This window comes from Colias eurytheme, chromosome 26 (genome assembly GCF_061535395.1).
Source record: "Colias eurytheme isolate Ceu_HAF_F1 chromosome 26, ilColEury1 Martin Lab GWU primary, whole genome shotgun sequence".
Taxonomy (NCBI): domain Eukaryota; kingdom Metazoa; phylum Arthropoda; class Insecta; order Lepidoptera; family Pieridae; genus Colias; species Colias eurytheme.
Genome location: NC_143005.1, coordinates 8,562,524 through 8,574,211, shown reverse-complemented (window position 1 = coordinate 8,574,211; position 11,688 = coordinate 8,562,524). Strand labels below are relative to the sequence as shown.

The 11,688-nt window shown below is 32.6% G+C and overlaps 1 non-coding gene across 1 annotated transcript; it reads left to right on the top strand.

Moving 5' to 3' along the window:
* The first annotated feature begins 3,754 nt into the window (after window positions 1-3,754).
* Window positions 3,755-3,826, top strand: TRNAE-UUC (transfer RNA glutamic acid (anticodon UUC)). Its single transcript has one exon. It is a non-coding gene; the product is annotated as a tRNA-Glu (tRNA).
* The last annotated feature ends 7,862 nt before the right edge of the window (window positions 3,827-11,688 follow it).

The following is an 11,688-nucleotide window of genomic DNA, read 5'->3' as shown; positions in this document are numbered from 1 at the left end:
TGATTTGAGCTTTCTGTGCAAGTTAAGCTTTCCATGTGGTTTGAGCTTTTGTGAAAGCTTACCATTCCATGTGGTTTGAGCTTTTTGTGAAAGCTTACCATTCCATGTGATTTGAGCTTTTGTGAAAGTTTAGTTGTCCATGTGGTTTGAGCTTTTGTGAAAGTCGTGCATTCCATGTGGTTTGAGCTTTGTGTGTCAGCTAAGCTTTCCATGTGGTTTGAGCTTTTTGTGAAAGCTTACCATTCCATGTGATTTGAGCTTTTTGTGAAAGCTTACCATTCCATGTGATTTGAGCTTTTGTGAAAGTTTAGTTGTCCATGTGGTTTGAGCTTTTTGTGAATGTTTTTAGCATTCCATGTGGTTTTCAGCTATTTGTTACCTAGCTTTCTTAGCTGCCAGGTAAAGTTAATTCAATTTCTATTCAGTCAGAATATAATATTATTATGTACTTATGGATAAAACTAATCTTATGGTCTTAGTATTTGACATGTTTCAAACTCAAACTCAAACCTTTATTTATTCAATTAGACTTCTTCTAGAAGCACTTTTGAAACGTCATTAGGTTTATCATGGCTGTAAGCTACGTATAACAACTTTTCTCCAAAACAGTACAGCCGTTTTGCGTTATATACATTCTTCAAATATAAATAAAACTTTCACAAAATATAATATCGCTTAGTAAAGGTACACAAAAGCATATCCTTTTCTCAAACTCAATAATTCTTTACTCTATACTCAATAATTCTATACTTATCATTGTGCCAAATTCTATTCGGATCCATTAAGCCATTCTAGTTTTATTAAGTAGCAAACATCCAAATGTTATGTTAACAATTACATTAATAATATAAACTAGCAGTCCGCTCCGGCTTCGCCCGCGGTACATATTTACGTTTTCTCTACATAAAAACCATCCTCGTACTTCAAGGAATATAATAAAAAAAGAATTATCGAAATCGGTTCAGCCGTTCTCGAGTTATGCGCTTACCAACACCTTTTGCGATTCATCTTCTTATATATATAAAATTCTCGTGTCACAATGTTAGTCTGCATACTCCTCCGAAACGGGTGGAACGATTCTCATGAAATTTTCTGTGCATATCGGGTAAGTCTGAGAATCGGCCAACATCTATTTTTCATATGTACCACGGGCGAAGCCGGGGTGGACCGCTAGTTTTTATATATAAGATTAATAAATCAACATGTACTGGGAGTTAATTTCATAAATATTGGAAATCGGTGAATCATAATTTATCTTATATCTATCATTATTATGATACATTTGATTGGTATCATAATAATGTTGTGAAACTCCTTTTTTATTATGAAATAATGTCCTTAATTATGCAATTGTGTATATACAAGAATAAGTATGAAAGTTTGTCTGTTTTGCATTTCAATTAATTTAGCTATTTAGCTATAGTCAGATAAATGGTGCAGATTTTAATCAATTTCTGTTCTAAATTGCACCCAAGGCGGATCAGCCGTTTTTGGCATGAAATTGTGCTGCAAACACTTTCACAAAAAAATCGCTTTTATTTATAGTAGCGATATTTATGAAGATATAATGGCATTTGTCTGAACATTTTTAGGTAAAAATAATATAACAAAGTTGAAAAACCTTATAATTATGTGTGAAATTAGTTACTTTGGTGAATTATATTATGATGTACACGAAGATAATTATAAATATTTAATGTAGAATTTTACGTGTCTAATGTAAAATAATGTTATGCTTTTAGTTTTTATATGGATATGTTACATTGCTTCAAAATTTTAGAAATTTTAATTTGTTAAAACTCTCGTAAGAGTGTCTGCATTAGGAATGTAAATAGTTTGATTATTTAGTTTTAAGGAGAAAAATTTAAAATTATTATAATTTATGTTTTGAATAATTTAAATAAAAAAATTTCTCGTGCATATGATGAAACAAAATACGAAGAATTTAATAAGAAAACAAAACTTTTATTCAATACTAAATTCAATGTAGGTAATCAACTTACATGAAGCTATATTAGATACGTGCGAAAATAATTAATGATTTATCCGAAATTCTGGAGAACTAGAGATTCCAGTAATTAATATTGAGATAAGTAATTGATTTAAGTGTGGACGTAAATAATCTTCCATTCAAAAATAGATTGAGACAAAAACAATAACTATTGTGTAATAAAACAGACCGAAATTAATATCAGAAGATAAGTTTATTTCACAACATTGTGAACGCGATAAAATTACACCTAACATAAGTATATAAATGTGCCTGCAATATGCAGAACATCAGTTTAACAAAAACTACGCTAAACATGGTTTGGGAATACTGTTATGGACCTTCTTGTCCTCCAGACAACTACGGTAGAGGCCCTTGGGGGAGACGAGGCCCACCGCCGTATTTTGATGCTCATCAATACGATTCTAGAGATTGGTGCGGTCCTTCTTGGTTTAATTGGGACTGTGATCGCAACTTTCATGAGGGTCGGAGAGGCCCTTCCGGTAGGTCGGGAAGAGACAGCGATAGAAGGCCAGAAGGCTGGAGAAACTCTTCTTGGATGAACAGAGATATCGAACATTGCAGACCAGAAAGTTGGTGGGGATCGTGGTGGATGTGGGACAAAGATTGCTGGGGATTTGATTATTGCGGAACCTCACGACCTGAAGGCTGGAAGGGACCTTCAAAGCTCAGGAAAAGAGACGGTCGATCTAACTGTGCTGAATCGGAATGCGAGTCAGATGGATGGGGAGGACCATGGTGTTACTGGAGAAATGAAACTGGTGAACATCGGAGACCACGTAGGAATAAGAGAGATAATGATCCAGATGACAGGCCTGAAGGATGGAAAGGACCGCCATGGTGGTTCTGGATGTGTGACGAATCAGCTCCTAAAGAAAATTCTGGGCATGAATGGAAAATGTATTGTAAGGAAAATGAAACTTGAATTTTGACGACGCGGTTGGCGCAGTGGTAATGTAACTGCCTACTGAGCCGACGGTCCCGGGTTCGATCCCCGGTCAGGGCAAATATTTGTGTGATGAACTCAATTATTTGTTCTTGGGTCTGGGTGTTATTATCTATATATGTATTTATTAAATATTATATTTATCGTCGCCTAGTACCCACAACACAAGCCTTAATTGAGCTTACTGTGGGACTAGGTCGATTTGTGTAATAATGTCCTATAATATTTATTTATTTATTATTTATTTATTTATTTTATTTAATAATGTGCTTTTATTGATTATAATGTGTAACTATTGCAACTCTATTACATTAAATGTGATGAATTTAAATAAAAGTATTACAAATATATCGTTGTGTTGTTATTTATTCATAATTCAATAATTTTACAAACAGCATAGTGACAAGAGCATTATTTAGTTATTAATTCGTGTAATCAGAGGAAAAAAAAAGTTAAATTAAAATGATAATTTTTAAATGTTCTTAAAATGCTCGATTTAAAAACAGAACTTTGCAATTTAATTTATTTGCATGTACTTATTAATAAAAAGTATGTATTTAAAAATAAATAAATCGTCTATACATCATAATAATATTATGAAGTGCATAATTTAAAGATAAGATTTAATTGAAAAATTGTATTTAGAATGAACAAACAACACCAACAAATTGAACAACCTTGAATAAAAATAAACTCAATTTTAATTATAGAAATGGATTATTTTTATCATAAAACGTAAATCTAAAGCTGATAATAGTCTTGAGAAGTAAAATCATATTTTTAACACCACAAACATATCCCGTATGGTCTAGTGGCTAGGATACCTGGCTTTCACCCAGGAGGCTCGGGTTCGATTCCCGGTACGGGAAATCTTTTGTATTTTTTATTTCAATAAAAATTATTAACTTTGTAATATTTTGCAAGGATTTTCGTTATACTTTTATAATTTAATTTATATCTACATATTCTGATATTTTTTTCACCTATACAATTTCGTGTAACATGCCTTGTTATTTAAGTAAGTTAAGTCTAAATTTTAATAAATAAATAAAAATGAATACATAATAATATTATAATGCGAGTTCCATAAAACTTTACCTTATATCGGTTCAGAAACCTCTGCGTAATCGGTGTACAGACATAAAAAAAATATACCGGCCGAAATATAATATATCCTCTTTTTTTTAAATCGGTTAAAAAGCTTACAAAATAATTATATTATACAAAAATTGTTTATTGCTCACAATTTTCTACGCCCGTGTGTCCTGGCTTTACACCTAACTAACACCTATTAGCATAATAAATGGGATCCCTTGGTAATTGTTCAAATATCCCTGTAATAAAGATTTAACGTTCGCAAACCGTAAAATATGATTTACTTTGCATTTTTATTTGATGTTAACGTCATATGTTATAATGGCTGAAAGGGTAGCCTTTCATGATACGTGAATTTAATAGTGTGAGCGAGAAGGATGTATTTTGAAAATGGTGAAAATGGTGTCTTGCTCTTACCGTGTTAAATGTTTATAATGCTTTTACGGTTTGAAAAAATTAATGGGTGTGGTTAATTACACACAAAAAATCCCAGACTACTACGTGCTACTTCTCTAGTTTTAAAATTTACTTATGATTAAAAAAAATGTATGTAGGTGAAATTTTACAGAATGGCAAAGAATAGTTTACAGTTACATTCGTTATCTCGTATTTAAAGTAATCGTTAATCCCATAATCTATCTGTACCATAATTTTACAAAATTCGATATGTTATAGCCTGTGGTTATAATTCATACTCAAACATAATTAGTAAAAACACGTATTTGTAAAATAAGACTTCTGAATCGCCATAACTCAGATAAAAATAAGTAGGTATGACGTACCACCGGTTCGGAAGGCAGTTTGTTACATAGAAAAGCTGGCAAGAAACTTTTAAGGTAGTATAACCTGGGCCCATTAACACTTAAAAACAACACATAGACTAATAAATAAATCTATTATTTATCATCCATGGTCACAAACTATCACATTTATAATATTACTAGCGGTCCGCCCCGGCTTCGCCCGTGGTACATGTTTACGTTTTCTCTACATAAGAACCATCCTCGTACTTCAAGGAATATAATAAAAAAAGAATTATCGAAATCGGTTCAGCCGTTCTCGAGTTATGCGCTTACCAACACATTTTGCGATTCATTTTTATATATAAGACAAGAATTTACTAAAACGGCACAAATGTTGTCTTCAGCGTAAATTCAAACACCGATTTCCAATGGTCCTTGGCTGAGTTTTATTCAATAAACAAAGACCTCCGAGTTGAGAATATTGAAATTGAAGAGTTACATGGAGACATTGATAAAAATATGATTTCCTTTTAGAGTAAACATTTCCCTCCGCATTCCGCATTCGAATCGTACTCTCTTGTGAGCTTTGAATACTGAGGTAGATTGTGGTCTAAAATATAGACTTTTGTAAACGAAAAAAGTTCAAAAAACTGATTTATAAAACACGCTTTTATTCCACTTTTTATTGTCAATAGGGAAGCTATACAATCTCAAAAGATGTTAATCTGAGATATTTTTTTATTGGTACCTAATAGGGAAGCGCTTGGCCACAATCTCGAAAGATGTTCACTGTTCAGCTAAGATGTGATCTAAGATGTTACGCGCTTCCCTAGAAGGTACCTGTTCAGCTGTATGTTTATATACTGAATCCTTTAGGCTTTTTACCGACAGATTTAATTCTAACTTTGTACATTTATCGGGTCGGTGAAAATACAATAATTTCATGAGTTCAAGCGTGCTTATTCAATACGTTGCTGGATAGTTTGTTTAAATGTGGCCAGAATATCTCAACATACGTAATGTTGATATAATATCTCAATAGCTACTGCACCTCAACACGCAGTATTTATTCAACATTAACCTAACTGCGAAGGAATGGAACTCCCTGCCCGCATTGGTCTTCCTAGAGAAATACAACCTAAATTTATTCAACGCATGTCTTAGGTGAAATGAATCTATCTAGGCAGGCATGCACTTTAATAGACTGCATAACTCATTATTATTAGGTAGTGATGCAGTCAAATGCCTGGCTCATTTATTATAAAAAATAATTTTAAACCATATCTTTTTAATATAAATATTATTCACGCACCATTAAACCCCCATCAACCCGCTGCCACTCACACCGTGCGCCTCTCCCGATCGAATACAGATTAGTTGCACCGTTCACGAGCAGCTAGGAACCCATCAACGGTGTAATAGCGGACTGTTAAACCCTCAGGTCATTTTGGCGTTGATACCATGATCACGGATGATGCACGCGATAACAGATCATCATGCCTTTGTATTAGTGGCGTGAATCGTGTGATTGTATTATTCAATTTACATGTAATTTATGAAATGGAATTTACAATTAACCTATTTTGATGGGTTGCACTTGAATTATAGGTTAGGTTGTGGTTTATCGTCTGTGTATGAGTGGGTATATAAATTTGTATAATGTGCGTTGGATATGTGCAAAATTATTAGGTATTTTGTAAGGCTCTACAATATAACACTCGTGTAAAATCAAACACATGAAAATACAGTGCCTTCATTAATTTTTTTAACGAAATGGATACAATTTTAATTCTCGATTGTACAAAAATAATAACGTCATTAATATAAAACAATTAACGTAAATTTAAAAAATATGTGTGCGTGTACTAATGTACACATGTAAGAAGTGAATAAGAAAAAGATGGCGCGTAACGGAAAAATGTCACGCGTAACGAAAAAATGTTACACTAATTTTTTTCCAACCCCGATAAAGAAGTTTCACTTCAAAAATTTTACATTCATTGATTACTTTTGTGTCCTTTACTCATCATTTGCTTAACATTCCTCGTCCTTTAATATATTTAAAAAATCATGAAACAAAAATCACGGAACAATCGAACCCACTACCTTCTAATTTATCCACACAACCCCAGATCCCAAAATCCTTAATTAAATTCCATAATTGAAGAAACAAATAATGTAAATGGATGATATTTTCTCTTTGTTGTTACTTCAAAGGTAATTGGGACAAAACGGGGGATTCATTTATCTATTTAATTCTGTGCTTTCTTGAGATTCGATTAAATCTTTTGTTGGCTGAGTGAGGTATTTTTAACTGACTGCGCAAGGGTTTTGTTGAATTCCTGTTGTGATGATTTATATAAATATAAAGGTGCTCGTAAACGGGCTAGTTTTTTTACAATTTCTTGCTGCAATAGTATAGCTGCCAAGTTATTTACTAACCTAATTAATAAATGTACCATTTTGAAAACTAGCATATCCATTATGAGTCACAACAGCACAGTTAATTAAATACTCGTGTTAGTTATTTGGTCATTTGTAACGAATTTCCTTCCCCTGCAGATTTGATAGAGTAAATTATGAGTTGTCAGCCAAATGAAGCGATCATGCTTATGGGACGCTGCGTTCCAGTGCAGTATAGCGCGACTTAACGCTTTGATACTTTTATTTTAATCCATATTACTTTTATGGTTCAAATGTAATGGCTAGATTCATCAGTAAAGTCTATTCAACGTTTTTAATGCGCTTTTATTAGTTGTATGTATGTAAGCGACTCCTTCAGACTTATTTTTGATACGGCGTAGGATCTTTATATGGCGTAGGTTTTGCCTGAACTCTGTCCTTACATCCAATTTATATTAATTACAAACCCAGTTTTAGTTTAGACGTGAAATCAACAGCTTAATTTCATAATAAACTATTCTGTATAAACATAATTTTGTATTCAATAGTTTGGATTGTTTTAAAATAAATTAATCTCTTATATAAGTCGGCGTGGGTTGTTCTTCTGTTTTTTACAGCGATTTTAAAACATAACATTACATTGTTAGATGTTTAGGATTACATTCAATCAAATGGATATTTGAAAATTTTTAACGATAGATTAAAATCGACTATGATGTAGGATTCGAACATCCCTCTTACTTAAGTAAGAAGGATATTTTTTTTTTTTTTTTTTTATTAGAGATTAGGCAAGCATTTGACCATCGCTTCGCCTGATGGAAAGCGATAAGCATGGTCTAGGATGGAGCATGCTGACCTAATAGATGCCTATTCACTTTTCTTTTGAATAAGTCAAAGACGATGCCATTCTATCATTCTATGATGCGATGTGATGCGATGTGATGTGTTGTGATGTGATGTGATGCGATTTTATGTTACCAACAACATATTTTAAGCAATGACATGAAATTGAAATCACATAAAGTATCAAAACCACTCAATTATAATAAAGCACTGCTAACATTGCATTTGTCGCCATTCTCAACAGTTCCCGTTGGAATTAATATTATACCATAGATTTCTATTGAAATGCGACATCGCAGACATTATTGTAATTACTAATCCGATAACAAAGGTTCTGTGAATATTTGATTTTATAAAATAAGCTAAAGGTTTAAATAATTAATTAAAGTATTGTTGAAGGATTTCATTGCTTATTATCAGTTTAATTAAGCTTGTTACTGACAGATTGTAGAGACAGTTTTGTTTATGGACGTAATAATTTATTCCTGTATTTTATTTTTGTGATTTTAAATGCGGAAGTATGTTTGTCAGTTGCTCAGGCATAAACTGCTGAACAATTTTTTATGAATTTATGCACGAAAGATAATTCTAGCATTGATTGATTATAATGGTATACTGTAAAGTTAACTAAAGATTTGCAAAGTACCTACCTTTTCTAACGTAAGCAAAAATATTTTTCTAATTATTTACCTCCATGTCTAGGTATATCAAACATGTTAAAAGTATCAAAGCCATACAATACCATACCAAGCATACAGGTCAGAATCTGAACTCTACTATATTATTTTAAAAAATCCTGTAGAGTTGCAGGAAGCAACTTTATAGACCGTGTTTTTGTCTTTCACAAGTCAGTAAAGTCTATTTCAAGTATCATAACTACACATACATAATCAGGATTTATAGATTTTTGATTTTTTAATTAGTTTTTATATCTACCATTAGTTCATGAGTCCTAAACATTTTAATAAGAGTCTGCTAAATTCTTGTAAATTAGCTAATATTAAAAAAAAAATGAAAATGTTAAATGTTTGTTGTTTCCACAAATTATAAAAGTCACTCCAAAGTATCAAAACTACACAATCCCGTGTCCAGCCGCAGTGGTTCTTGCGGAATTAATTACACCCTCTCGTATAGGAGCTACCGACGTTGACAAGTGAGAATTTTAGTATAGTTGGTTCTTTGATATGCTGTTCCTCTTGCTATTTCGGTTAGAGTCCGGGCTGTCTGGCTGGTCGCAGTGGTTGCGTTTAGTAGTGCGCATCTTATCTGCACAGGATAATTTCCTTAATTTTAAGTCATTTTTTAACGCGTAATTTTTAATATTTTGCCTTCAGATAGATCCATCAGACATAGTTTTTTTATTGCAAGACGTTTTTTTCGTTGTTAAATAGGTGCCAGACGCAATTTTTTATTTCGTTTTTATAAAAATTTCAAATTATTTTAGAATGTCTGTAAATTTCATATTATGTTCTTCAAACATAATATAATCTAAAATTAATTAGCCAGACGCTAATTCGATTGTTAAGTATTAAATAATGTGTATAAATAAAAAAAAGTAATGAAGCATGCAGCTCATCAGCTAGTGTATTTTAACTATGCGACAGGAAATAATTGCAAGAATACAATATTATTTACACTTGTTCTTATAAATAAAAGCTAAAATGAAAAAAAAAAACCATAAAAGTGAAAAATAAAATATTAAAGTTACCATACATTGAAAATAGAATAAAATCTATATCAATGAAGGTTAAACAATTACATTGTTAAACTTAAAAAGCCATCTTCATAATCATCATCATCATCATCACACACCACACCACACACGACACACACACGTGAACACACATACACTCGCATGTTTAAGTTTGTATTGAATTTAACTAAAGTAGTTAGCATGAATTTATATAGCTAGTATACTAGCGGTCCGCCCCGGCTTCGCCCGTGGTACCTACATGTTTAAACTATCCTATCTCTCAAGTTGGATCGAACTGCACATGGTGTGCGAATTTTATTATAATCGGTTAAGTGGTTTAGGAGTCCATTGAGGACAAACATTATGACACGAGATTTATGTATATATCACTACATGGTATAAAACAAAATCGCTTTCTCTGTCCCTATGTCCCTTTAAATCTTTGAAACTACGCAACGGATTTTGATGCGGTTTTTTATAATAGATAGAGTGATTCAAGAGGAAGGTTTATAATATGTATAATAACACCCATTAAATAGTGGAGAAGTACTGTTATTTTTGAGGTTTCTAATGTGATGTCGTAAATAATTACATTTTTTCCACATACAGTGCAAACGCAGGCTGAACCCTACGAGTTTTATCAAAATAATGTACTAACTATAATAGTACACATTGAAAAGGTCTACAGAAAAGTCCGTGATGGTATATGTCTATCTCTTATGGATAACCCACAATAACTTTTTTTTTGTCATTTACTTTTTACGACAAATAATAATGGCTAATTTTCGAAGCGATTTTAACCAATAGGTACAGCATATATAGATCTATATGGCCCTTTACACCGTATGATTTAAGTGAATATTTTCGAAGATATTACAGATTTAAAAATTGCGGGACGTAGCGTTTGCGGCGGTACCGGCCGGCCGCCCGGCTATATACATATTTTATACCCGTGCGAAGCCGGAGCGGGCCGCTATGTATTTAATATTTATATTCAACGTTCACAGTTTTTCTGTAGTGTATTCAGTATCAGCATTGCACCCGTGCGAAGCCAGGGCCAGGCGGGGCGCTAGTTAGTTATAAAAAAAATTGTTTTGTATAGAAGATTGTTGATGTACCCTAATAGTTTATTTTTTAGCCTAAGGAATAAAATGTACCAATGGAAGGTACTTGTTCCCACAACATTCACAACACAGGGAATCCTAGAGTAGGAACAATTCAATTTCTATGCATCGTATATTTTCGAAAAAAAAAAGTTATTTTTTATTGTTATTTAATTTTTCGCGGCCGACCCTTTCTATCTCTCTTGCACTTTAAACTATCTCTCCATATACACAATCATCAAATTGTTATACTTACCTACTTTCACTACGTTTTTATTTGTACATATTTAATACTTAACAATCGAATTAGCGTCTGGCTAATTAATTTTAGATTATATTATGTTTGAAGAACATAATATGAAATTTACAGACATTCTAAAATAATTTGAATTTTTTATAAAAACGAAATAAAACATTGCGTCTGGCACCTATTTAACAACGAAAAAAACGTCTTGCAATAAAAAAATTATGTCTGATGGATCTATCTAAAGGTAAAATATTAAAAATTACGCGTTAAAAAATGACTTAAAATTAAGGAAATTATCCTGTGCAGATAAGATGCGCACTAAAAAACGCAACCACTGCGACCAGCCAGACAGCCCGGACTCTAACCGAAATAGCAAGAGGAACAGTATATCAAAAAACCAACTATACTAAAATGACTTTTTTTTTAACGTTAATAGCTCCCGTACCACTCAGTTAGCAACTGTGTTTGATGTTTGTCGAGCGCAGACGTACTTGTCACTTGGTGCAAATAATCTGACAAGTGGGCCAAGCGCTGCCATTTCGGGAATACCTTTTAGTCAACTCGCGTGACGGGGGAGGAGACTATAAAATAAAGAGCGTGTGTG